The sequence below is a fragment of the Sus scrofa genome, chromosome 8, assembly GCF_054392235.1.
Source record: "Sus scrofa isolate SSC_HxYL_T2T_F1_AM1 chromosome 8, Sscrofa_HxYL_maternal_Yorkshire_Landrace_v2.0, whole genome shotgun sequence".
NCBI classification, from domain to species: Eukaryota; Metazoa; Chordata; class Mammalia; order Artiodactyla; family Suidae; genus Sus; species Sus scrofa.
The window spans coordinates 21863630-21890683 of NC_139390.1; the positions used below are offsets into that span (position 1 = coordinate 21863630).

At 35.6% G+C, this 27054-nt stretch overlaps 2 long non-coding RNA genes across 6 annotated transcripts in view; one reads left to right on the forward strand and one right to left on the reverse strand.

The window, feature by feature from the left end:
- The window catches only part of LOC110262070 (uncharacterized), a 1266882-nt gene that overhangs the window by 884730 nt on the left and 355098 nt on the right, over positions 1-27054 (forward strand). For 3 of the 5 annotated variants that reach the window (XR_014813694.1, XR_014813711.1, XR_014813701.1), the window contains exon 1: positions 2749-2997. The exons of 1 other annotated variant lie outside the window; for it this stretch is intronic. This is a non-coding gene — a long non-coding RNA (uncharacterized LOC110262070). Of the gene's footprint in view, positions 1-2673; positions 2716-2748; positions 2998-27054 lie in introns of those variants that run through there. One more of the 5 variants, XR_014813716.1, reaches the window with a different exon arrangement.
- LOC146400369 (uncharacterized) overlaps positions 1-27054 on the reverse strand; it is a 108021-nt gene that overhangs the window by 33717 nt on the left and 47250 nt on the right. The window lies entirely within an intron of this gene.

Sequence of the window (27054 nt, forward strand, 5' to 3'; positions counted from 1 at the left end):
CAAATGCTCTCATTTACAATTTAGATATTTTTAAATGCCTTTCTAACTTGCCTAAAATGACTAAAAAGTGATAGTGACAGCTGGGATCAGAATCCAGTATTGGAATTCATGGCTGCTCTAAATCATATATGGATGTTTTATTCCTTAAATAAACATGTAACAAGCATGTTATTAACAAGCATGTTAAATAACAAGCATGCTATTTCAATTATCTAACAATTTTCCATTCTAAAATATTTGATTGTTTTTATTTAATATTTGTGTTATATACAAATAATAAAAATGTGAAGTTCTATAAAAATTGGTCATTTATGGAGTTCCCGTCATGGCGCAGTGGTTAACGAATCTGACTAGGAACCATGAGGTTGTGGATTTGATCCCTGGCCTTGCTCAGTGGGTTAAGGATCCGGCGTTGCCGTGAGCTGTGGTGTAGGTCGCAGAGGTGGCTCAGATCCTGCGTTGCTGTGGCTCTGGCATAGGCCGGCGGCTACAGCTCCGATTCTACCCCTAGCCTGGGAACCTCCATATGCTGCAGGAGCGGCCCTAAAAAAGGCAAAAAAGACAAAAAAAAAAATTGGTCATTTATAATGCAAATGATATTGCAAAAATCTTTGAAGAAAGCTTAGAAAACCTAAGAACAAATTTTCAGACTTGTCTTTAATCTGTCTCAAATTATTTTTGATTATTCAGGACAATGAAAGAATACCTTGCCCTTAGATTATTAATCACTAGTAAAAAAACAGACAAACAGGTACGTGAATACAGTAGAAACCAGTGACAATTAATTAAACCCCAATTTTTAATTTGCTAGACAGTCTAACAAATTAAGATGAAAATGTGTCGTGGGTGACTAAAATTTTATGTAAAACAATTGAAATTATTGCTTAATATTACTGACCTTCTGCCTTCTTTGGTATTTCCTTTCTAGGGTCAAATAAGACACAAAATGTCCAAGCAGACCTCTTGAATATACATTGAACATATCACAAATTGTAGCATAGTAACCCACTTTTTAAACCTGAGACTTGTTCTCATGTATAAGATCTTCCCATAGGCAATATTGTCACACCTCAGTCCTTTTATTTATGTTTGTATTGCTCGGTATCAAATAAGGAACCAGTTTGTATCATGTTATCTTTATATCCTCAGTACCTGACACAGTATCTTGCATATAATAGGCATTCAATACAAATGTTTAACAAATGATACGTAGGGACAATTATGCCAGCAATGTAATTATAGCAAAAGACTGCATAGTAAATACTGTAAATTTTGATTCATAAAAAACAGCATATCCTAATAGTTATCTGTAACAAGGGTTGGTTATAATGGAATTTTTAAAATGTTGTTGTCTGAGATCTGTGAATTCTTAGAAATGATGATTAAAATGATAACAACTACAGCAAGACCTACACAAAATAGTTTATATTTGACAAAGTCTAAGGATACATTTTGGTGAAAAGTGAAAGATTTCATCACTTTCTAAAAGCAAACAATGTTGTTTGGAAGCAAAGGAAAGGATTGATTTTAGTTAATGAATGTTTTTCAGCTTTTTGCAATATGGGATTCTTAATACTGGGGATGTTTGCTTTATAGCAACAAATGGATTGAACGTTGCCTTGAAAATGCCATCTTCAGACATCTTTCTGTTGCCAGCACTCAGAAAATGCAGCCTAGTGTCTGCTGCTGCCAATGCTTGTTCCATTTTGCAAATTGGAATCCATGCCCTGGAGTTGTGTAGTCGAAATGTGATGGACGTTGAGTGACCATACAGCCAAAGTAGCAGAGGGGATGGGACTAACACCTGTGTAATAGATCAATACCCGTGAGTGCGGATTTTCAGATTCCCCTCTTTAACCAGTGCTGGTGGAAGTGCTAACAGTGAAAGAGACACAGAATGGTCTAAAACAAAAAGAAAAAAAGAAAAACACTACTTGCTCTATTATTTTTCTCTCGTATCACACAGAATAAGCCAGATACCTACGTTTTGAACAGAGTTCTCTCAGTTTGGGTTGCTTCAGATCATTTGCCCTTCCATCTGCGTAAATAGGGACAAACTGATGCGTGGAGCTTTGCTTTCTTTCAGTTAGTCTTCTGATTAGGTAATGAATGAACAGCCACACATTTTGTCCTTTTTGGAAGGCTCCTGATAGTTGCTTAAGGTTTTGTCGTCTGGTAGAAATATAAGGAAGTATGTACTCTCTGGATAATGCCTGCCTTTTCTAATTCTACTGAGAGGAATTTCCTTTATTATATTTTGTATATTATATAATTTTATGTATCATTTGTATATTATTTTTATTTATATATTTATTTATAGTTGTTTATTCATTGTTTTCTTAATACATTCCAATGTTAGGCTATGTTTTCTCCGTGTATTCTCTAGATTCTGATCAAGAAACAGTGAAATACACTAACGACTAGTTAGCGTGTGCTTTCTTAGAATTAGAACTCAAAGTTACCATGGATTAAATACAATTGAAAGATTTTTCTCACATTGGCAAGCCGAGATAATTCTAGACTGGCTGATGTGTGGTTCTCATCCGCGCTGTTATTTGAAGACCCAGATAGTAAAGGATCTGCCTTCCTCAATGCATGCCTTCTGATCCAGCCCCACACTTTGATGACCAGCCAGTAAAAAGGAAAAGAGAGAGAGTCAACAAGACCCCTCCCAGAAGGGAGTGGAACAGGAGGAGGGTGTAGGGGGAGTGGTGGGTAAGTAAAAGCCAGGCCTGGAGAGTTGTGGTTAACTTTTGTGGCACAGAGTTAAGGATCCTGCATTGTTCCTGCAGCTGCTCAGATCACTGCTGTGATGTGGGTTCGATCCCTGGCCCCGGAACTTCCACATGTTGAGGGGGTGGCCAAAAGAAAAGAAGAACTAGGCATGGAAGTGCACATACTACTCTGCTCACATTTTATCAACTATAATGTTGATAAAACAAGAGAAATTGAAAAATGTGGACTACTTCTGTGTCTTGGAAAGGAAGAAAACAAGTGGTGAGTAGAGGGCTGTCTCTGGCACAGGTGAAATGCAGGGAAAGTGGGGGAGAATGCTCTGGAACACTGAGCGTTTGTTATATAATCTGCCTTTAGTTTCAATTTAGATGATTTTTATCTCAATCTCATAAAATGGCTTTTCTGATTTTATTGTTATTTCTCCCAGACAGAATTATTTTGTCTCCCTGAGAAGTTTTTGTGTTTCTCTTTACCTGCAAAAAAAGCCTTGCCTTTCAGTAAAAAAAATTTATGTACATAACAGAAAAGAAAGATTTTACATTTAAATATGTACTAAATGTTTAATTAATAATGATGCAAAGTATCCTCAGTGGTGTATTTGGGAACCAGGATCCTTTATCATACCTTTTTAAAATCAATGAATGAACTCAGTAGATATTCTTTTGCACAGCAGCTTCATGAATCTATGTAGTTGACATAGCCATTTACAGAACCAGTTGAAAACACGTTTTCTGAATTTCTTTCATGTTGCTTCCCCCTGCATTTTTAGCTTAGAGTTCTGGAAGCTAATTTTTTCCACACATAATTACAATTTTATGAGAAATTCACAAATGAAAGTTATTATACATTCGGAAGAGTACTTCAGAGCCTATTTACAAACCAGGCAGGAAGTGTATAGATTTCATGCATGGAAAAGCATAAATAAAATTCATTTTTAATCATGTAATTGTACTATCGTTTGTTTCCATGTAATTGGTGAGGAATTACATTTCTACTCATACCCTTGGTCCACTTTGGGAATAAAGCAAATGCAGTGTGAACATGTCAGCGGCGTCGTTTTAAATTATTGCTTTTAAGTGCTATTGTGCTACACTTTTTCGTGTTTGATCAAGTGTAAGGAATATCTGCTAGAATAACATTGATGTGTAGACGGAGTTTGTAAGTAGAGGATTAATTAAACAAATATATTAATGTCTGAAATATTTCTTTCACAGAAGGTTGCTGCAATGGGAAATGATTAAAAAAAAAAATGAAGTTATCCAACAGTTATTGTTTTCTTTAACCTTTAAGTTAAAGGTTAGCCCGTATGTGGGGAGAGGTGAGTGAAGGTGTGAGGATGTGTTTGCATGAATGTTCTGTGATGAGGGGGCCACAGAATTCATCTAGCCTATAATACTCTTATTTTATAGATCAGTTAGGGAACTGCCTTCCTCTGAGATGCAGATCCCACAATCCTAAAGAGAGGAGAAAAATAACAGCGGTCACAATTAATTGAAAGGAAAGAACATAAGTAAAGCCAAACCCACTCTCTGGCATATTATTTATTTTTAAGAAAAATTGTTCTTTCCCTTTCTCATTATCATAGGTGAAAATGTATATGCATTATCACTGGCTCTGAACTTGAATTTTCTGATTCCATAGCTGGTATGTTTTTGTTTTGTAATCAGCAGCTCTTATTTTATAATATTCAAAATGGGTTAGTAAACTTGAGTTCAAGTGTTTTCATGGTGTGACTATTCAAAATACTCCTCCATCACTACTATAGAAACAAAGGGGGGGAGCAAAAGAAAAATGAAAAAAAAATGACAAATAGTCCAGAGTAAATAAGAATTAAAAACAGAGTTGTGTCAAAAGTGAGAAGAGCCTTTCATATATGGAATAAAGGCATTCGCTTTTTGTGCTTCTTAAAGATGATTTGAACTAATAAGGAATTTGTCAAGGAAAAGACAAGTGCATTATAATTTTTTATAAATGAAGTCTAAAAACAAAAAACCAGAAAAGAAGATCAGAGATAGAAAATAGATGAGAGGTTTCCAGCTGTAGGGAAGTTGGGTGGGGAGTGGGAGTTGGAGAGAATTAAGAAAAAAAATTAAATTAACGGAAAAAAAAATCTCAACATCCACAGTGCTTGGTATTTTCAAGAAAAGTGTCTCATTTCCATTAACAAGGAAACCTCCTAATTCACAAATACACACAGTGGGTGATGTGTGTTAATAGCACTCTTAGCAACTGATAATGTGGTGCAGTTAATGTATCTCAGCTTGAATTAACTTTACCACAAGCCATTGTTTCCTTTTTATACAGCACAGGATCCTGTGGAAAAATCTCTTAGAGTCTCACAAGGGGAATTCAATTAACATTACTCACTACTGTACAGCAACATAAAAACGGTGGCTATTTTAACCTTTCTCAAATTTCCTGCTGATCAATTCAGTGCTTTCCATTAGTTTAACTCCAGTTATTCTAAACTCACCTTCATTGTTCAGAAAATACCTTTTCACTTATGGGGTAGAGTACATCTGCCAATAGGAAGCCAGAACAGGCTAATCAGACGAAAGCAATTTCTGAATATAGTGTGGCGGTTTGTCCTTGAGGTAACATCACTTAACATGGCGTATTTTATTTATTTATTTACTTACTTACTTATTTTTAGGGCCGCACTTGCGGCACATGGAAATTTCCCAGGCTAGGGGTCAAATATTTGCCATTGTGTTTCGGACTCTACTTTTTTTTTTTTTTTTTTTTTTTTCCCCAGGGCTGCCTCTGCCCCATATGGAAGTACCCAGGCTACCAGGCTAGGGGTTGAATTAGAGCTACAGCTGCCAGCCTACTTGACAGCCACAGCAACGCAGGATCCGAGGACGTCTGCAACCTACACCACAGCTCACGGCAACACTCCTTAACCCACCAAAGGAGGCCAGGGATCGAACCTGCGTCCTCATGGATACTAGTCATATTCGTTTCTGCTGAACCATGACAGGAACTCCAACATGGCATATTTTAAACCCAGATGCTTCTACCACGGATGGGCATTGACTCTTTCAGCCCCACTAACTGTCCTTTGGTCATGTACCCGCTTGAACTAGAGTATCCTTCACCTTATCAAATCCTAGATTTTTGTCATTAAAAAGTATTAAGAATTTTAGATACCAGAAAATTTAACATAGATTTACTTGAACACACAAATTATTCATTCTCTCCGAAATAATGTTACAGGCAAGAAAATACTTTACAGATGCTAAAAGGCTAACGCATCCTTATTTGTGTCCCTCTTCCTCAGTGCCTATAAGCTATCACACAGTGTGTACAGCTACTTGTATTCCTCAAAGTGTCATTTTCCCCCATTCCCACGGTCACCACTCAACTCCAAGAGGACAGACCTCCAACTGGTCTCCCACAATCACTCTAGCACCGTCCATTCTCTCCTTTGCACTGTAGCGAGAGTTGTCTTCAAAATTCAAAGCTCCTCATGACATCTGTTTTGATAAAATATTTCTATGTACTTTTCAGGCTCTTAGGATTAAAGACCAATATCCTTGCAGACAACCTTGCTTAGCTCAGCCCCTTCTCAACTTCTTAAATGACATGACCCTCACTCTGCCTGTCCATCTCTGGGCTCCAGTCACATTGATTAGTTTTTTGAATATGCCAAGCCTTTCCACGTGTAGTTTACTAGTCTGATTGTTTTATTAATGTATGAACAGAAAGCAATACCGTGAGAAGGAAGACTTTGTCTTTATTTGCTGTCACACTATAGATGCTGTCAATAAATAGCAACTTAATGAATGAAGAGAACAGAGAAGACATTTTATCAATGATGCCTTCCACGGGGCTGGAAGGAATGGAGGACATTTAAATTCTGTTCATTAACCACGTGCATATCTCCCATTACTGATTTCCTACATTTGGGTGAGTCATGCAATATTAATTCAACAAATTATGAACAGGAGAAAGACAGTAGAACAGGCCCACAAAATGGTTACAGTGTATTTGAAACACAACAATGAAATGAACTATAATATAAGAGGGGAAAGAGCTCCAATTCATTCATGTCATCCTAGTTATTTTGTGTTCTTAAATATTTTTCACTTCAGAATGACAAGGTCAGGTAATTTTTCAATGAAGTTTGTTTTAGTTTCTGGTATTGAAGGGAAAGAAAAGTGCTTTCTTTAAGACAAACCTTTTTATTTTATTGGTGGAATTCATAGCATGCAAATTACTCAATAATTATTAATTGGATGAAATTGAATCAGTTTCTTTCAGCTCTTAAAAAATTTAAATATATGTGTGTCTGTATGTGCATGTATATATATATATGTGTGTATATATATGTGTATATATATATATTTCTGTTTCTATCAAGTAATGTCCTGATTAGGTCTCCTTACTACCCATCTAGATATACGACTCTTGTACTTTCACCAGCCTACATTGATGCACTCTGATGTTGTTGTTTTATATGTAATTCCTAACTGTGTCTGTCACATGTGTTTGTAGTGACTATAGTCTTGCACGTGATGTGGTTAGAAATGCAAATATTTGGGTTCCACCCCAGATCTACAGAATCAAAACTTTCGGGAATGGGGTCCAGCAGTCTGTGTTTTTACAAGTAGTTCAGGTGGTTCTGATCTTCTGACATTTGAGTTTTGCCTCCCCAGGGACAGCTGGTAATCTTTAGAAACAGTTTTGTCTGTGAAAACTGGAGAAGGGCCTGGCATTACTGGATAGTGAGGCTACTCAGCATCCTACAACACACAGGATAGTCTCAATAAGAAATAACTATCCAGCCTCAAAAAGCATTGTTATTGAGAGTGAAAGGCCTTGCTTCAGAGAAAGCAGTAAGGACCTGTAGTACTAACAATGCTACCTGTTTAGGTGGACCCAAGCAGGTAAATAGTATATTTCATACATTTTTGTAGGCCAGGCACATCTATATGTTAAAGATTATTTTGTGTTTTGCAGAAACTTAATTTACAGGCTGGATTTCTGTAATGTCTTTGTGAAGTAGTGATTACATGGGCTCATTTATTGCAGTTTATTTTGTAGGAGTTCTTAACAACTATTTTCAAGGACAAGACTTGACATGTTGGAGTAACTGAAGCCTTTCCATACAGAGGAGCTTCCGTTTTTATAGGAATGCTTGAGAAACAATAAATTCATTCTGAGTTTTGAATTTTGGAGACATTGCACAGCATGGGATGCCTCTGTTTACCGCCTTTATTTGACCATGCAAGACTAATTGTTCCCAGTAGCTGTAGCATATGTTTTCTTGCAGAATATGACCCATCCATTTGTTTACTTATTAGTTGATTTACATAAGCATTTCTTGACAGTTCTACATGCTTGGCAATTTTTCAGTCCTAAAAATACAATAATGACTCAAAAGAAAAAAAAATCTAGTAGGGTGGAAACATTTGTTTGGTTTTTTTTAAATTATAGTACAATGTACAATTTAGATGTAATTGGTTATTACACGATTAAACAATAACCCCCTAGTATTTCTTCAGCCAAAGAACTATGAAGAAGTCACATAACTTCACAACATATGATTACTTTCTCTTTATTTTAATTTGTTTATTTGTGTTTTTCCCTTTGAAAGCCTGATCTACAAGTATTTATTTTCCTTGGAGGGAGTTAAATAGATTATATTTTTCATCACTGCAGTGTGAGAGAGGGTCCTAGACAAAGGACAGAAAAAGGAAACAAGAGGGCATGAAGGTCAGAAAAAGTGCAGGGCTAAGCACACAAACCAAACATATTGCCAGGACTAAGAAATAAGGCAGATAATCAACATTTTGTAGTGCCTATTGGAGCAAAAGAAGCAAAAGCCTCTGTAGTCTTCATGTTAAAAAAAAATATCTCCCTTGGAGAAGTGTCCATTCATGTCTTTTGCCCATTTTTCGATTGGATTGTTGGCTTTTTTGCCATCGAGTTGTATAAATTGTTCGTATATTTTAGAGATTAAGGCCTTGTCAGTTGCATCATTTGAAACTATTTTTTCCCATTCTGTAAATTGTCTTTTTGTTTTCTTTTTGGTTTCCTTTGGACTTGGAGAATAGACTTATGGTTGCCAAGGGGGAGGAGGAGGGAGTGGGATGATGGGGTGCTTGGGGTTAGTAGATGCAGACTATTGCCTTTGGAATGGATTAGCAATGAGATCCTGCTGTGTAGTACTGGGAACTATGGTCATTTATGATGGAGCATGATAATGTGAGATAAAAGAATGTATACATGTATGTGTAACTGGGTCACCATGCTGTAGAGTAGAAAATTGACAGAACACTGTAAAACCAGCTATAATGGAAAAAAAATCATTAAGGGGGAAAAAAAACCATATCTCCTCTGGAATAAAAAAAAAAAAATCATCAAATCCTGACACCATACCTGCTGGTCTATACTTGTATGAGCTATTTAATCCCTCCAAGATTAGTTTCTTCTTCATAAATATGTGAAAGAATGGTACTAGCTTCATAGGTTTATTGTGGAAATTAAATGAGATTATCCATATATTTTTCCCTACAGATCCACAAAATTTTGGATTTTTGCTTAGCAAAAATTTATTTACTATTATTATCGTTAATTTAAAAAATAGACTATCTAGACTCAGTAATATAGGCATAATATATTCATTAGATAATTCTCAGACTTCAAATGAAGTATTTTTTAATAATTATGCAACATTTATCATAGAAAAGTAACAGGAATTGATGTAACAAAATGGAAACAATCTCTCATTTTGTTGGTGTTATAAAATATATTCTTTCTCATACCTCCTATAATTTTGAAATTTGTAACCATTTAATATGTTGCTTGTAAGATCAGGATAAAAGTAAATTTGAAACAAATGTTTTAATTCATAAGTTCTAACATTTATACCTATTTGGATGTAAATGGATAAATATAAAAATATAGGGATATAAAAAGGGTAGGCCCATATCTTAATTTTTCAAAGGCTAATGACAAACTTTCCAATTAGCTGACCCTTAATAAATTTGTAAGACTTTACTTGAAAAAAGTAAAAGGAAATTAAAAGAGGACATTCAGATTAAATTGTGGATGCCCTGGCATCAAGGAGAAATGGTAGAGGATTTTCGCAGAATTACAAATGGTTTCATAGTTCAGGAATAAAGAACAGTGGGAATTAGTGCAAGATGAAACTGAAACTCTGGCCAGAGTTTTGTAGGATTATACATTCCACTGAAATAGCAAAGAAAGTTTGTATATTTTAGAAATGTAAGGAGATAACTCTGCATTGAAAACTGTTAAGAAAGTTAAGAGTGTTGGGAGACTACAGCAGAAACCATAGTAGAAAAGGAGAGGAAAATGAAAAAGTCATCAGAGTGGGGTTAGACTAGAAGAACCAAACTAATTATTCCCATTCTGGATTAATCCTCCTCATACATTCCATAGAATAGTTATAATTACTAAGTGAATGAGGGACCCTGAATAATATAAGAAATTAATAGAAGAATAAATTGTGGCTTATTGGCTAGAGGAGGAGAGAGGCCACTGTTTTCCCTATACCAAACCTAGAAAAGGATACTACAAGAAAGGAAAACTACAGGCCAATACCCCAAATGAACATCAATGCAAAAATCTTCAACAAAATATTAGCAAACCAAATTAAAAAATACATTGAAAAAATTATGTACCACAATCAAATGGGGTTTATTCCAGATATGCAAGGATAGTTCAATATTTGCAAATCAATGAACATGATATACTGCATTAACAAGATGAAAGATAAAAATTATGCCACCATTTCAATAGATGCAGAAAAGTCATTTGAAAAAAATCCAACATCTATTTATGATAAAAACTCTCAACATAGTGGGTATAGAGGCATCGTACTTTAACATGATGTAGGCCATGTATGAAAAACCCATAACTAACATCATACTCAAAAGTGAAAAGCTGAACATCTTTAGGTGATTGTTACACACACTGAAATTTGAGAACTATTTGGACTGGAAATGATTTAGATGTGATATTGTTCTACCCTAGTCCCACATTATAATCATGGATAAGTGTGACACATACTATGTCAGAATAAAGAATGTGTGTTTACCTTCCCAGTTCTTAGAATTTGAGGCTGTTACCACAAAGAAAAAAAACAAAAAACATATAAACCAAAGATAAAACCAAACCAAATAAACAAAAATTGAGAGAATATAAAAAAGAAATAAAATGAGCAAATGATCCAGCAATCCCATTCCTGGGCATGCATCCTGACAAAACTATAATTCAAAAAGATACATGCACTCCTATGTTCACTGCAGCGTTATTCACAATAGCCAAGACATGAAACAACCTAAATGTCCATCGACAAATGAATGGATTAAGAAGATATGGTGCATATATACAATGGAATACTCTTCAGCCATAAAAAAGAACAAAATAATACCATTGGCAACAACATGGATGCAACTAGAGATTCTCTTGCTAAGTGAAGCAAGTCAGAAAGAGAAAGACAAATACCATATGGTATCACTTATATATGGAATCTAAAACATGGCACAAATGAACATATCTACAAAACAGAAACAGACTTATAGACAACAGACTTGTGGTTTCCAAGGTCGGAGGGGGAGTGGGATGGACTGGGGGTTTGGGTTTGGTAGATGTAAACTATTACATTTAGAATGGATAAGTAATGAAGTCCTACTGTATGGCACAGGGAACTGTATCCAATCTCTTGGGATAGAACATAATGGAAGATAGTATGAGAAAAATAATGTATATATATATGTGTGTGTGTGTGTGTGTATATATATATATATATATATATGAATGACAGGGTCATTATGCTATACAGCAGAAAGGGACAACAATCTAAATCAATTACACTTTAATAAAAACTTTAAAAAATTAACAAATTTAAAAGTGAGTAAGGATCTGGCGTTGCCATGAGCTGTGGTGTAGGTCGCAGACACAGCTCAGAAATGGTGTTGCTGTGGCTCTGGCGTAGGCCGTTGGCTACTGCTCTGATTAGACCTCTAGCCTGGGAACCTCCATATGCCATGGGTGTGGCCCTCAAAAGACAAAAAAATAATAAAAATAAATTTAAAAAAACAAAAATGAGTAAGGAAAAAATGGCAGCTATTTTTTTAAAATTAAAAATGTCAGCTTTTAAAATACTGTGTTTAATACTATTTCAGTTCTTTTAATAATGCCATCTCTTGGCCCACAGAGAATTGCACGCTGTATTAAAATCATTATTGTGTTTCAGATTACACTAAGTGATATATATCAATGTGACAATGTTCTCTGCATGGCCCAGTGTTAGCAACTTCTCCACTAACAAGGTTTTGATCATTTCATTGATTTTTTTAAGTTGCCTAAAGTCATTCAATAGAAATTTTGTTATTGTGGAGTAGCAACCAGGATGCATTTTAAGGTCATCTTATTCATGTGAGGAAAATGTGAAAAATATTTCCATTAACTAGAGCACTATGTACTTCTTCTCAAGGTTAATTGTTTCCTCTGATCTCCAGTTAAAACCTATTATTCTTAAACTTCGAGATTAACAAAATGACTGAGGAAGCATTCAATATCTGGAAGGTACGGATTCTTTGGTTCTTTTTAGATGTGGAACAAATAGCATCTATGAATTTACTCAGAAAGATCAAAAACAATTACAATAAATTATTTGATAGGTTTGCTCCTAGATGTTCTGTTTTTAAAAGCAAATCAAAAGATATTTCATAGGGAGAAATCATAAAAAAAATATTTTATTTTACTGATGTATCTAAATCTCAGAGCAATTTAATTAGAACATGTATTTTCCCACTATTTTTTTTTTTGTCTTTTGTATTTTTAGGGCCACACCTGCAACATATGGAGGTTCGCAGGCTAGGGGTATCATCAGAGCTGTTGCTGCAAGCCTATGCCAAAGCCACAGCAATGCTAGATCCAAACTGCGTCTGTGACCTACACCACAACTCACAGCAATGCTGGATCCTTAACCCACTCAGTGAGGCCAGGGATCAAACCTGTAACCTCATGGTTCCTAGTTGGATTCGTTTCCACTGAACCATTATGGGAACTCCTATTTTCCCACTATTGCATAGGTGGAAATTATTATTAAAACAAGATACAGCTCATATTAAAAGTTTACCTGAAGTATTTTAAAACATATTTGCTTGCAGATTTATAGGGAATCAGTGATGATGTTCAATTATTTGGGCACAGGGATGTGACACTCTAGTAACGATTAATATACCGTCAGAACCAAAACAGTTGCAAGCTATTATCTCAAAGTATCGTAATTTTATTTTTCAAATGCGAAGTCTCTGTGATTCATTCCAGTTCTGGAATTTTTTTTTTCCTTAAAATAGTATGGCATGTCAAGATTAATTATAAGAAGTTTCTTTTCTAACTCTCACTATTTCCATAATATTTGCCTTCCACATTCATAGGTATACACATGGGTGCAAATACTCCATTAGTTTCTCCCCTTGGAGCCAAAGCACCTTCAATCATTGTGAAACACACACGAGGAACCCTGTGTATTAGAAATTACCAGGTCAGGAACTAAGTTTTGGAAGATGGTATCTTCTATGATAAAGTTCTAAGTTTATTAAATGGTCTTAATCCTCTAATTAGCAGCCTAACACTTTGGTGTGAATGGGAAAAAAAAAAAAAAAAAGTAGCTCATTAGTCCTGTGAGTGTGATTTTGAATATATCACTAATCCAACTAGTTGACCCAGAGAAAAAAGACTGCAGTTTTCCTTTTTAAAAGGAATAGGCATGGGCAATCTCTGATGGGTGATGGACCCGGAGATAAAATCAATCTTGGGTCCACATTCACATAAAGAGCAACACTTAAAAGCCCCTCCAGGAGTTCCCGTCGTGGCGCAGTGGTTAACGAATCCGACTAGGAACCATGAGGTTGCGGGTTCGGTCCCTGCCCTTGCTCAGTGGGTTAATGATCCGGCGTTGCCGTGAGCTGTGGTGTAGGTTGCAGACGCGGCTCGGATCCCAAGTTGCTGTGGCTCTGGCATAGGCTGGCAGCTACAGCTTCGATTAGACCCCTAGCCCCCCTCCAAAGAGCAGACAGTGAATTATCAGCTGCTTGCCCACATTACCTTCCTGCCTCTACCCCACTGACCAGAAAGGCTTTGGGTAAATAATAGTGATCAAAATTCCTACCCTTGAGAACATCATATTAAGAGACATAGAAGTGCAACTCTTAGGATACCATTTTATAAATGTTTGGTCAGATGATATCAAGTAAAAGCCATCTCTTTGCGTCCATTTAGCTGGACAATAGAAACAAATAGAACAGTAACTAGAAGCTCTTCTCAAAGGCACAGTATCATTGCTACAAAATGATGTGGAGCAAATTGCATCCTATGTCTTTGTGGTGCGAAACTATAAGAACTCAAACAAAAATATTGACCATGAATCACAGTGCTCCTGTTATACCAAACAGAAAAGTGATTATAGAAAATCCTATAGCTCCTAAGCACTGGAAATATTAAGCTTATACACAAAGGGACAGAGGCAATAGAGCGGACACCTACCTTCCAGCACTACCTTCAGTTAATCTTATCTATTTTATTGTGCTTTATGCTAAATCCACGTATCATTTTAGGGTTTTGGCCATACATGATCACAACCTTTTTTCTCCCGTATTTATTTTATAGACCACCTTTTTGACGCCTAGAAATACATCTCAAAAGGAAACTTCATGTTACCACCATATAAGTAAAGCCGTTGTCATTTAACAGAAGAAAACATTATTAAAAAGTAGTCAAGCAGTTCTCTGATGGTTAAGAGGGTTAAGGACCGAGTGTTGTCGTTGCTGTGGCTCAGGTCACTGTTGCGGTGTGGCTTTGATCCCTGGCTGGGGAACTTCCATATGCCACAGGCAGGGCCAAAAAGTAAATAAGTAAATAAATAAATAAATAAAGGAAAATAACAGGAGTTCTCACTGTGATGCAGTGGGTTAAGGATCTGGCATTTTCACTGCTATGGCTTGAGTCACTGCAGAGTCATTAGTTCAGTCCCTGGCCCCGTGCAAATGGTTAAGGATCTGGCGTTGCAGCTGTGGCTTGGATTTGATCCCTGGCCCAGGAACTTCTATATTGTACTTGCGAACTTTCCAAGTGCAGCCACAAAAATAAATAAGTAAATAAATAAATAAAACAGGTAATCACAATTTTATTTTTATTCAAATGTAGAAGACACTATTGCCTGCTTATAGCACTGGTCCTAAGATTTGTTGTAGTTCTGTTAACAGGGACGAGCTATTTATCATTCAATTGATAAATCTAATACTAATTAACGAATGACTTTCTCCTTCAGGGAAGTCGATAAATTGGCAGAGAATACAAACCAAAGCCTGCTTACCTGATGGTGAAATTTCAGAAGTGACAAGAATTATTCTGCTAAAAACTAATGGTTTACATGCCAAGAATTGAAGAGCAGATAAGGTTAGGCTATGCAACTGTGAATCTAGTTGGTGATGGAACACTGCTTTCTTAGCAAGGAGGAAAGCTTTTCATTCAAGCTTCCTATGCCCAGCCAAACTTTCAGTAATTCAGAGATAAAGGCATTTTTAAATATGTCAGAGCTCAGAAATGACCTAATATGTACCCATTCTTAATAAACCAAGAAAAATGAGGAAATAGGATCAAGGCACCAAGATTTTAGAAAGCAAGAAAAGAAGGTTCAGAGTATAAAATTCTCAGTAAGTCCATAAAGCAAGTGCTTTAGATTGAAGTAGAAGGACAAAGCCTGGTGAGAGAGAATCCACCAGGAAAACAAAACAGATAGATACATAGATATGTAGGTAGATAATCTGACAGCTTTAAGAACTGGAAATTAGGAGTTCCCATCATGGCTCAGTGGTTAACAAACCCGACTAGTATCCATGAGGATGTGGGTTCAATCCCTGTCCTTGCTCAGTGGGTTAAGCTCATGGGCGTTGCCATGAGCTGTGGTGTAGGTCGAAGATGTGGCTCTGATTTCAGATCCTGTGTTGTTGTAGCTGTGGTGTAGGCCGGCAGCTACAGCTCCGATTGAACCCCTAGCCTGGGACCCTCCATATGCTGCAGGTGTGGCCCTAAAAAGAAAAAAGACAAAAAAAAAAAAAAAACAAAGCTGGAAATTATATATTGATAGTCAATTGATATATAAATGGGTTTACTGAAATTAATAAGGGTTAGTTCCCTTTAAACATCAAGCAAGTAATTCTAAAAAGGCAAATTTTAACCCTGTAAAAATAAAAAAGTAGAAAAATAATCACTAGTGTATTTGAACTTGCAGTGACCTAATTTATATAGTCACAATATGATAAGAATGAATGCATTTTAATTCAAATTGTGACATAAATATAGAGAGAAATGGCAGAGAAGGGAGAGATGTTATATCTAAAATACACTTTAATAAAAAATAGGTTATGGAGTAAATATTTATGTCTAAAATTGATGAATCAAGTCATGAAAGCATAAATATCTTATTTGAAAATAACTAATAACAGGAAAAGCAACGACTAAAAGAAATGAATATTGTTTACCCAGGGAGTGAGGTTTGATTGAACAGGAAGATATTAGGTAGAAAATATTTCAAATATTTAAGTATTTTTCTTTGAAAAAAGTAGAATTCATCTTGCAAAGAAAAGAAAATTGCAATAACAAGGAAATCAGTTGTTCTCAACATAATCTTCCTGCTCTACCTGTGACAAATATGGGGCCTGCAGAGTTTTTTGTGATAACTCTCAACAGAGATGGAAAAACATTAATCACCAAGAAGAAGTATCTTTTTCTCTTTCAGATAAAAGTTTCTATGATACCTATCAACCCTAATAAATCTAGTGTGAGTCTATGAAGCTAAAAAATAAATAAGATTTACTTTCATTAGATATTATCTCTAATATGAAACATATTAAGTTATAGGAAATATATACACATTTAAATATATTGTCTCTAATGGACTCTGAGACACTTGAGAGAAAAAAAGCTTTATCTTCTTCTCTGATTCTGTGTACCTTGAAAATTGGTATGTATTCAATGCATACTTTAAAAATATTGCTATTGTTAATTAAAGAATTTAATTATATCTGAGTATTTGGAGCTTAGGTTGCATAGCTCAGGCAGGGCATCTCCTTCAACTTAATGGAAAAAAAAAAAGCAGATATTTACTGAGGTTTGACAACAAAATATGTGTTTCCTGCATTAGTTGGTTTACTGATCATAGATATTATAAAGGTGGTACCATTAGTTTTCTTTATACATACGACGAAACAGACTTTTTTTCTGAAGTCATACAGCTAGGAATTGAGATTTGAAACCAGTCCAATCTGACTCCAGAAGTCAAGTATATTTTTTAATCTACTCTACATACTCATAAATAGGGAACACAATAATATTATGACTCAGAGGAAGAATCAGTCGGTAGTAATATAATATTCAGTTTTGTAGAAGTCTCCATATTCTTTCCTTCATTTCTACAAAAGATAGATTTGTAATGTGTTGGAAGTTCTGAAAGCATATAAGTTTTTGGAAAACAATAGGAATAGTGCAATAATGGTAATATCATTTGCATGATTTCCTATGACAATATATAACACAATTGAAAAATTTTTAAAAATACAGTAACCACTTATTTTTAAGAATCATTGTTCTGAAGGACTTTTGCTACAACAAATAAAACTTGAATAATCATTGCAATACTATTGGGAATTAATTATGAAATTCTCTGCAGTGAAACAACATTTTCCAATTACAGTTCAGACCATCCTTTTCAGTGAGTCTTGTTTGTTGTATTTCTCCTTATGGACTACTTAGGGAGAATTATTCCTTAAAAATATACTGTGGATTTATTCAGAAGCACTTCATAATTTTAGCACAACTATTTATGTCAAAAGGCATTCTCTGGAAGATGAAAGTTTGTAGCAGGCATGTAGGACTGGGGAACATTTTTTCTGGTACAAGGCTTTGATGCTTTGTAGCAATAAATGGACTTTCTGCATTCACTGGAATCTGGCTCCAGAAATTAATGCTAGCACTCAAACTGGAAATCTCACTGGACTGAGCATTTGAAAAATTCTGATGGATCCTGACCAAAAGGAAAGGATAGTCAAAGTCTGAAACCCAGAACTAAATTGAGCTGTCAGAAAACTGTCACAAACACTGTTTCTTCTAGTATTTATTTATTTACTTATTTATGTATTTTGCTTTTTAGGGCTGCACCTGTGGCATATAGAAGTTCCCAGGCTAGGGGTCAAATCAGAGCTGCAGCTCCTGGCCTATGCCACAGCCACAGAAATACCAGATCCAAGCCACGTCTGCAACCTATACTGCAGCTCAGGGCAATACCAGATCCTTAACCCACTGATCGAGGCCAGGGCTCAAACCCACACCCTCATGGATACTAGTTGGGTTTGTAACCTGCTGAGCCACAACAGGAACTCCCTAGTATTTGTTTTTAAATCAAGCATTAAATGTGTAATATATAGGGCAAGTGAAAGATAAGCGTTTGCTTTAGCTTTATATAGCAGAAGTATAGTAAGTTGGGATCTCTGATTAACTAGCAAAGTATTAAAACAATAAGTAATGAGAGATTATAAAAATAATGATTTATGCCAATGAAGGAATACGATTTCTTGTTCATTGAAAGTTACATCCTGGCAAACTTGTGAAATGGGGTAAAAGCCATTCGAAGTAAAAGTCCATATCTAAGTCATAACAACAATCTTTTTACCTATTTTGTAAAAAAAAAAAATATATATATATATATATATATTCAAGTCCATAAAAATTATATGAATTCCTTAGAGCCAGAAGTGTTTGGAGCATGGAATATTTTAGTTTCGTTTTTCAATTTTAAGACGTTAATACACTCTGTATACCTTACAGGACATCATTCACCATGATTTGGCTCAAAATATCATGATTACAGATGTTAATATTTTAGAAACTAAGAATTTAGGAATCCTCAGAAGTGCAATTGTGATGTTTTAGCCACAAATGTACCTCACATATGAGAAAACATACCCAGAGGAATGTGTAAGTTTGCAAAAAGGACTGCGTGATAAACTGGGAAAGAATGTGAGATAAGATACAGATGGAAATGAGCGAGGGGTATTAATAGATTTAGAAAATGTTAGTGCTTGGGGATACTTCAGAGACCACAGAGCAAACGCCTCATTTTTCAGCTAGGAGAAACTGAAACTCAGAGGTATTATAAAGACTCAAATGATATAGTCCTGAAGCGAGACAGTGTTGCAGAATTACTGAACTCATTATTAAAATTACCCAGTCCTCTTTCCTTGACCAGAGATGTGCTCTATTTCTCACTTTCTTAGAAGATTACCTCTAAAGGGAAAGATAAGCTCAACACTTGTTTCCCATTTGCTACCTAATTTACTTATTTTATTTGTCCTAGAATCAACTGAAGCTTAATATAGTGCTGACCAGGAGCCCAGTTAGCTTTTTTGCAAGTTCTTAATTGCTGCCAAGGGTACTTATAATCCAGAATATATAACCTTTAAATAACCTTTAACATAACCTTTTATACATTGTGAATTTTATGGTAATAAATGTGTTCTAAATTCTTGACCACAAAATAACTCCCTTTTCTGATGGGCTTGTTGCCTGGTATTCCATTACCGAAGGTCATTTTCTTGGTTTATTCCTGTCGCTCTGTCTATTTCTAACAACAAATATTTATCAAAGACTGCTTATGCTCTAGGCACTGTGCTAGCCTTGGGGACACTAACTAAAAATGAAGACATAATGGAAAGATCAGTAACTGCTTCTGCAGTGTTAGAAAAGAGACTCGGGCTCTGCATCCCTTCTGTCTGTATGAGAAGAAGTTATCAGGTGCATATGAGCTTAGGAAAGTAATTACTAGTGGGTGCTTTTCCCTTCACAGGTTGTCAAGAATAGGGTCTACTTAGAGTTTCGGATGACATGAATGGGGATGGAAGATATTCATTTTACAGGAACTGCCTTATGAAGAGTTATCTTACAACTAATACTGTGGGAAATGGTCAATGGTTAATGATATGCGCTATATTTCATACCTTAGTTACACAGAATTATTTATTCCAAAGCTGCTATTTGAAATCAAGGTCATGGAGAAAATAGGATATTTGGAGTATAAGGGAAGAGAGATTAGGAATTCAGAGGGAAAAAATGTGAGCAAAGTAGATATTTATCAGAATAAAAAAAAGAAAGATGACTAAGAATGGAAAGTAGGTACAGAAATAAAAGAAGGTATGAAACATTCGTTCTGTTTAGGTGACAGTACTCTCCCACTTTTCAAATATGAATAGCTATAGATTTTTAGTTTTCCTAGGATTTTAATTATACATCAAATTGAAAGAACTTACTTCTAATTTTATATCTGGGTAATGGTAGGCATACGGCCTCTGTGGATCTGTGCTGCCAGGTCCTGCCTTCCGTTCTAGAGGTTTTATTCCTTCAGCTTTTGGGAAGGTTGTTGGCTGACAGCTCTTAGCTATGAACTCACTTTGAGAACTGTCTCTACTAAAGATGACCGACCACCTTCCTGAAGGACAAATTCTGCTCCCTAGGAAGGCCACATCCAATGATAGGTAAATGCTGGGGTAGAAAGGCATGACCTCCTTGTCTTAACTTGGGGAAACTCTGAGAGATCATCTCAGCTTCAGTGTGTCTCATGGAAGCGGCTCACATTCTTACGTGACTCTATCAGAGGCCAGCTGATCTCTGCAACCGGAGGCACTGAACCTGAAGGCACATCCTAACAAAACTCCACCATCTAAGCTACGTTGCCAAGTCTGCTTCCCAGGATATCTGACCTATGACAATGGCCTTCCTTATACCATATTTTCTTATATGGTGTTTCCTAGATTGCTTTCAGTTAAGCAGTTTACTTCTTAGACCACATTATATGGAATCTCTTCATGCAGAGAGCTGCACAGATCCTTAGAGAAAGAACAGGTTCATTGTACTGAAAGAATAAAGTAATGAAAAGTGCCAAGTAAGTTTTCAAGATATTGGCAAAGACCAAACGTAGTGATGCAAGGAAGAAAAAAGAAGAGGACAGATGGGACAAAAACTATCTAAACATGACTACACAGAATGAAAGACATTTGAATATCATATACAGAAGGGCACTTTTTCCTTTTGTTCAAAAATATGTGAATCATTTCATGGATGCTGATTCTTCCAAAAGGATAAAATTAAAATATTAAAATTTTTCTTTTCTCTTATGTAGGAAACATACAAAGAAAAGTATCATAACTGACAGTTTGAGCTTTTACGAAGTCACTTAGCTTTTTGCTTGTAAACACATGGACTTGGGTTAGAAATTTTATTTTATTTTATTTTTTACTCTTGATATTGTGTATGGACTAGGCACACCATTGTGAATTGTGTTTGTAGTACTGGAACTTTGTGTTTTTCTGAAACTTTTAGATGTTCCAAATAATTAACAGAGAAGCAAAATCATAAAAGTCATGCTGTAATTCACTTTTAGAAAGGATTCATCTGTTTGGGTCTCTCTGAATCATGAGTAATTATTTAGGTATCTATGTCCTGCTTTCAATGCTCTATAAACCTTGCCATAAATGAAGAACATTTTGATTGGTAGTAAGATAAATTGAGATACATATGTGCAAGGATGAGCCAAAGCAAAAAATATCCAGAGTTCCCGTTGTGGCTCAGCAGTAACAAACCCAACTGGTATCCATGAGGATGTGGGTTTGACCGCTGGCCCAGCTCAGTGGGTTAAGGATCCAATGTTGCCATGAGCTGCAATGTAGGTGGCAGCCACAGGTGTTGCTGTGGCTGTGGCCTAGTCTGGCAGTTGCAGCCCCGATTAGACCCCCTAGCCTGGGAGCTGCCATGTGCAACGGGTGCAGCCTTATAAACAAACAAACAAATAACAACAAAACCCACAAAATATTTGGTTACAAAGGTATTTAGAGTTCCTTGTTAATATTTAGTGGTGGTATGAAATAGTAAAAAGCATAAGTGGTGTAATTTGTTCAAGGCACTAGACAGATATTTTACGTAAGGCTTAGATACAAAATATAACATACTGAACTTCCCTTCCTGCTTTCTTAAGAATAATTCAGAAATAAAAACCTTAACAGAATTAATAGTGAATTGCTGATTATTTTAGAACTGATAGGATAGGAGCAATAGAAAGTGAATTGCAGCTCTGAAATGAGTCTTAAAAGAAAGAAAACATTTATTAAGCCTCAAAGAAATGTTCAACTTGTACCTGCTAAGTGTACTTAGATGAACGTGAATTATTGTACATTTGCAGTTACACTATAGGATCTAGAGATCTAACAGTGAATTAGGTTATGTCTTATAGTCTTGGTACACTGATAATAAACCAGAACATTTTCAGAAGGGATTTTAATTGAGGATTTTATCTTAATTATGAAAGAGGACATCTAAGAAGTAGCTTAAGCCTAAGAGCAATAGAATTGAACAAGAAATAGTTCAGATTCCAGCTAAAGGCGATTAACCTGAATAAAATCTATTTTATTTGGAAGTGCAAGCACCTAAAATTGAAGAGGTAAGGAAGAAAGCATCATCTCCCTTTGAATATATAAAAATGTCCAATCTATAAATGAGTTGGGAAAGCTTTTCAGTTCCTGTAGAAAAATTGTACTTAAGAAAAGCTTAGTTAGCTGTCATATTAAGCAAAAATATCTATAGTTCAAAGACGTTATTTTCACATGGTCGGTTAATCTAGTAAAAGCTTCTTTGCATTTCTGAACTACATTTTTGAAGTGTTTTGGCTGCTGATAATTTTTTCTTTTGAAAATTAATCATGCCAAATGCAGATATGCATAGCCACTAACACTTTTAATGTTGATTTATATTTAACATACATCAATGCTAAATAAGTATATGAGGCATATTCATGGGCATGACACAAATATTGACTACCATTTCTGCAGCAAATAAGAAAAATTAGCACAGTTATTCATCAGATTTTTTTAACTTTCACATGATGTTGTGAACACTACCATTTCAAATTCTACAAATCTAACATTTAACACAAACTATCATTTGGAAATATTTTGATGAAGCTGTAAGCTCTTATTTTAAAAGAAATTAAATGAATAAATAAGGGAAAAAGCACTGTTTTCAAATTAGTGGATCTATTGAGTTTCTTAGGTGTCACTAGAGCCTTTAGATCTTAAATCAATGTGGCTTTTCATTAATTTCTATACATGCAAATCATTTCTTACTTGAGTCCATATTTATTTAGGACTTCATATGTTCCACATCACTAAGCAAGTTTTTGGGGAGGTTATCTGGAACAAGGCAGAAACTACTCCTATTCTGTGAGTACATACAAATACCTTCTACTTGGGAAAGTTAAATTAAAATTCTGTAGCATGGCTAAACGATGGACATGATATGTGATATAACTTGGACTAGGGGAGCACATGGGAGGAGCACAGCCTAGTCTAAGGAGCACCTACAAAAGACTTGCCAGTAAAACAACATCAGTGTTATTTGGGTTAAAATGGCTCAGGTTGTTTTAGTTAAGTGTGTGGTGGTAATAAAATGATCTAAATATGTATAATATGCAAAAAATAATTTTATCATTTATAAAACAATTCTAGTCTGTTATTCTTGGTTGTAGCGTGTTTTCTTTTCCCTTCATTGATATAGTGACCCAGGATTCTTCCATTTAGGGGCTCCAGTTCTACCATTTCCTGTTTCCTTATCATTATTTTCACATAGCTATTAGAAGTAAAAAGATAGCATGGAAGTATTCCCACTGTGGCTCAGTTAAGGGTTAAGGGTTAAGGGTATGCCACTGTGGTGTAGGTTGTAGCTCTGGCTCAGATTCAGTTGCTGGCCCAGGAACTTCCATATGCTTGGTATGGACAAAAAAAAAAAAAAAAGACAGTATGGAGGAGATGGATTTGTGTTTCAAAGCTCTGAAGCAGAACTAAGACACTTACATACATTCCTTTGACAGAAGCTTGTCACATGGAAAAACTAAGATGAAATAGTGTCTAAGAAACACATTGCATGGCTGGAAAGCTGGCTTTGAGTACTATGGAAGAAGTTAACAAATGTTGGTAGACACATACCCATCTCAGGCATAGGGCATACAGGTGGGAGTGTTACCAAGAGTGGACAGAATAGCAGTGTTAGAATATAGCAGTCTAGCATGTGTTCATGCTTTATTCAAAATAAAGTAATGAATATGGTGCATATGTACCGCTTAGGGAGGAGGTGTTGAGAAAATTAGAAAAAACATACAAAATAAAAATTATCCAAAACATCTACAAACTTTGAAAGAAACATATTGAAGAACTAAAAAGAGACTTGAGAGCCAGGATCACCTGTGTCCCTGGTTGCCTGCTGAACACTTGCTCAGGACTCAGGCTTCCATTTCCCATTTCCTTCATGCTACCTTTATGCCTATGTTCCTGAGCAGTGCCTTGCTGACTCCAAAGTTCCAGGTTCTCCCCTAGGAAGGCGGGTCAAATAAAATAAAGAAATGGAAACACGAGAGAGAGAGAGAGAGAGAGAGAGAGAGAGAGAGAGAGAGAGAGATCAAAATTGACAATGCTTTTATTTTTCCCTCTTTTTAATCATATCTTTAAACATCGCTATACATCTGTTCCTGGGTTATTTCCTAGCACATGGTATAAGCTACATGAAAATAATATTAACATCATTTTCTTCATTGTATGAGGCACAGTACATGTTAATTTAATTGAATACATTCTCTTTCTATAACGAGGCCATCAAATAGTCTCTTCCCTGAAGAGGAGAATCTTTAGAGCAAATGGTGAGAATCAGTGAAATTTACTTGAGACATATGCAATATAATTGATGGTTTAAAGTTTAGTCAGTATAAAACTCTCATAGGAATTTCTAGGCAAAAGATTCCACAATGGATTTTCTTTATTTGGATTTTCTTGATTTCAAGTTTAAATAGATGTGGTGAACAGTACAAGAGTCAAGTTGGGTTGGATTTGACAGAGGACACAGGTTTTATTACATCTTTTGTTATTTTTGCCTATGTGTCCCTTGCTTCATAAGGGGGCTTCTTTGTATGAAGTAGTTTCTATGACCGTTTGTTATTGTCTAGATCTGTCCTAATGATGTGATGCCTCATACTCCTGAGAGAAAAGTTATTTCCCTATGCTTCTTTTAGAAAGGAATACTTTAAAATCAAACAGCTTAGAGTCCTTCCTTGTCCTTCTCCCTGGCTTAATTGCACCCTAAACACAATCATCCATAAGCTAAAGATTAGCACCCTGAGCATAATTACCTGTGGGTTAAAGATTATTAGCACATGAGGTTTTTCAGGAACTTTCCTAGTTCTTATCTCTGACCAAAATGCCCTTTTCACAAGTATTGTTATTCAAGGCAATAACCCAGAAGACCACCATTCTGATCAGGCTGAGATCTCCTGACTCCAATTTTGATGACTAAGATTCCCCCACAGAAAGAAGAATGCACGTTTGTCCCAATCCTGATTCCTATCTGAACACCTGCTTTTTCTCCTTTTATCTATAAAACTTCCCGCAATCCTCCCCAAGGGGGTGGGGGTGCACAGTCTTTAAGGCATTAGACTGCTGTGATCCTCCTTTGCCTGGCAAATCAATAAAGCTATTTTTTTCCCCTTTACCCAAAACTCTGTCTCTGCATTTCAATTCAGCACCAGCAGACAGAGGCTGAATTCCGGCAACACTAACAATTTGACAGTCCATGAGTCTTTAAATGTCAACTTCCATGAAGTAGAGGAGATAAGATGAATTAATCCCGATTCTATGGAATCAAACCAACCATCTTTGTCTTTGTCTCCTGAAGCATCACCTTCCTTAGACCCAGCCTAAGTAGACCCGATGAAGAGGAAATGGAGATATTTTCTGGCCAAGCTGGTACATTATGATAAGCATGGGTGCATTGTCTTCTTATTTTTTTCTGGTTAATATTTTTCCTGAAACAGCAACAAGTGGCCTTAATGACTGTTAAGGTTAGAACCTTTAATCTAGGCAGAATACTCTGTTTGGTAATCTAGCTAACCAGAGTTATGAAGTTATTAATACAGTTATTAATTTTTTTTCTATTCTTATGCCCTTTCGCAAAGATAGCTCCCTGAAGGACTTTTCAGGAAAGAGGTACCATTGGGTTAAAGCATAATTAGAAGATTCCCAACTCCTCTAGCCCAGAATCTTAATGTTACCACTAATATCTCATTTTATCATTCTTATTAGTGCATTTAAAATTATATTCATCACCCACTTCCAAATAAAACTAATATTTTACTCTCTCCAAAACACAATGGTGCTATCCATAAGATCCTTCTTTAAAGAACTAAGATATATCAGTTTACAATCTTTATAATTCTCTTGGAACAAAGTAGCTATTTCAGAAACTCTTAGTTTATTTAAACCACCAGAGAATTATTTCGTACATTTTGGCTTCCTAATTTGTAAAACCTACTTCTAGGAAGAAATTATAGATCACAAGGATTGATGAATTAAAACAAATTCAGATTAACAAAATAAAACACAAAGAGGCCTCTCTGAATGATGGAAGTAGGACAGACACAGTAACATTTTAAACCTGAATATTATCAAAGTGTCAAATATAAGAGTGAATGGGAGGTGCGGAATGACATTCACGCTAAATACATTTAATAAAATAAACATTTCTAATATTTGAAAATGCACTTTTTTTCTTTGAAGGAACTCTTTCATGAGCCCCAAGGGAAGTAATAATTATTACTTCTTTAGAGATTATGAGACACAAATTTATTAGAACTCTAATAAAATAGCTTTTTTGCTTTAATGCTCCAATTTTTATGTTTAATTGATTTAATTAGTTTCTTCAAAGGCATATTATATTTAAAAATAATAAATTTAAACAGGTTTCACAGTTTTGGAAGAGTTTATACTATTTCATTATCAGAAATTAAATGTACCCAAAAGCAACTGTGTGAAACACATATGTGTTAATTGGGACATTAGAGAGTGAATTTTGGCTGTGCTTCTCACAGTTAAAAACAGCAAATGACTGTGAGATTCCTAAATACACTTTTATTAGAGTGTGGATTTACTGTAATATTCTTGGCTAGAGTTTAAGCATCTTTATTACTGCAAACATATCTTTTTCATCTTCAAAATATCAGTATCTAGGGAGTTCCATGGTGGTCAGTGGTTAGGACTCAGCACTTTCACGGCTGTGGCCCAGGTTCAATCCCTCATCTGGGAATTGAGATCCCGTATGAAGTAACTGCACACTGTGGCTATGGAAAAAGAAAAAAAGAAAAACGAAACAAAACCAAAACCCAGCATCTAGCAAAGTTTATTGTTCCTACTTGGC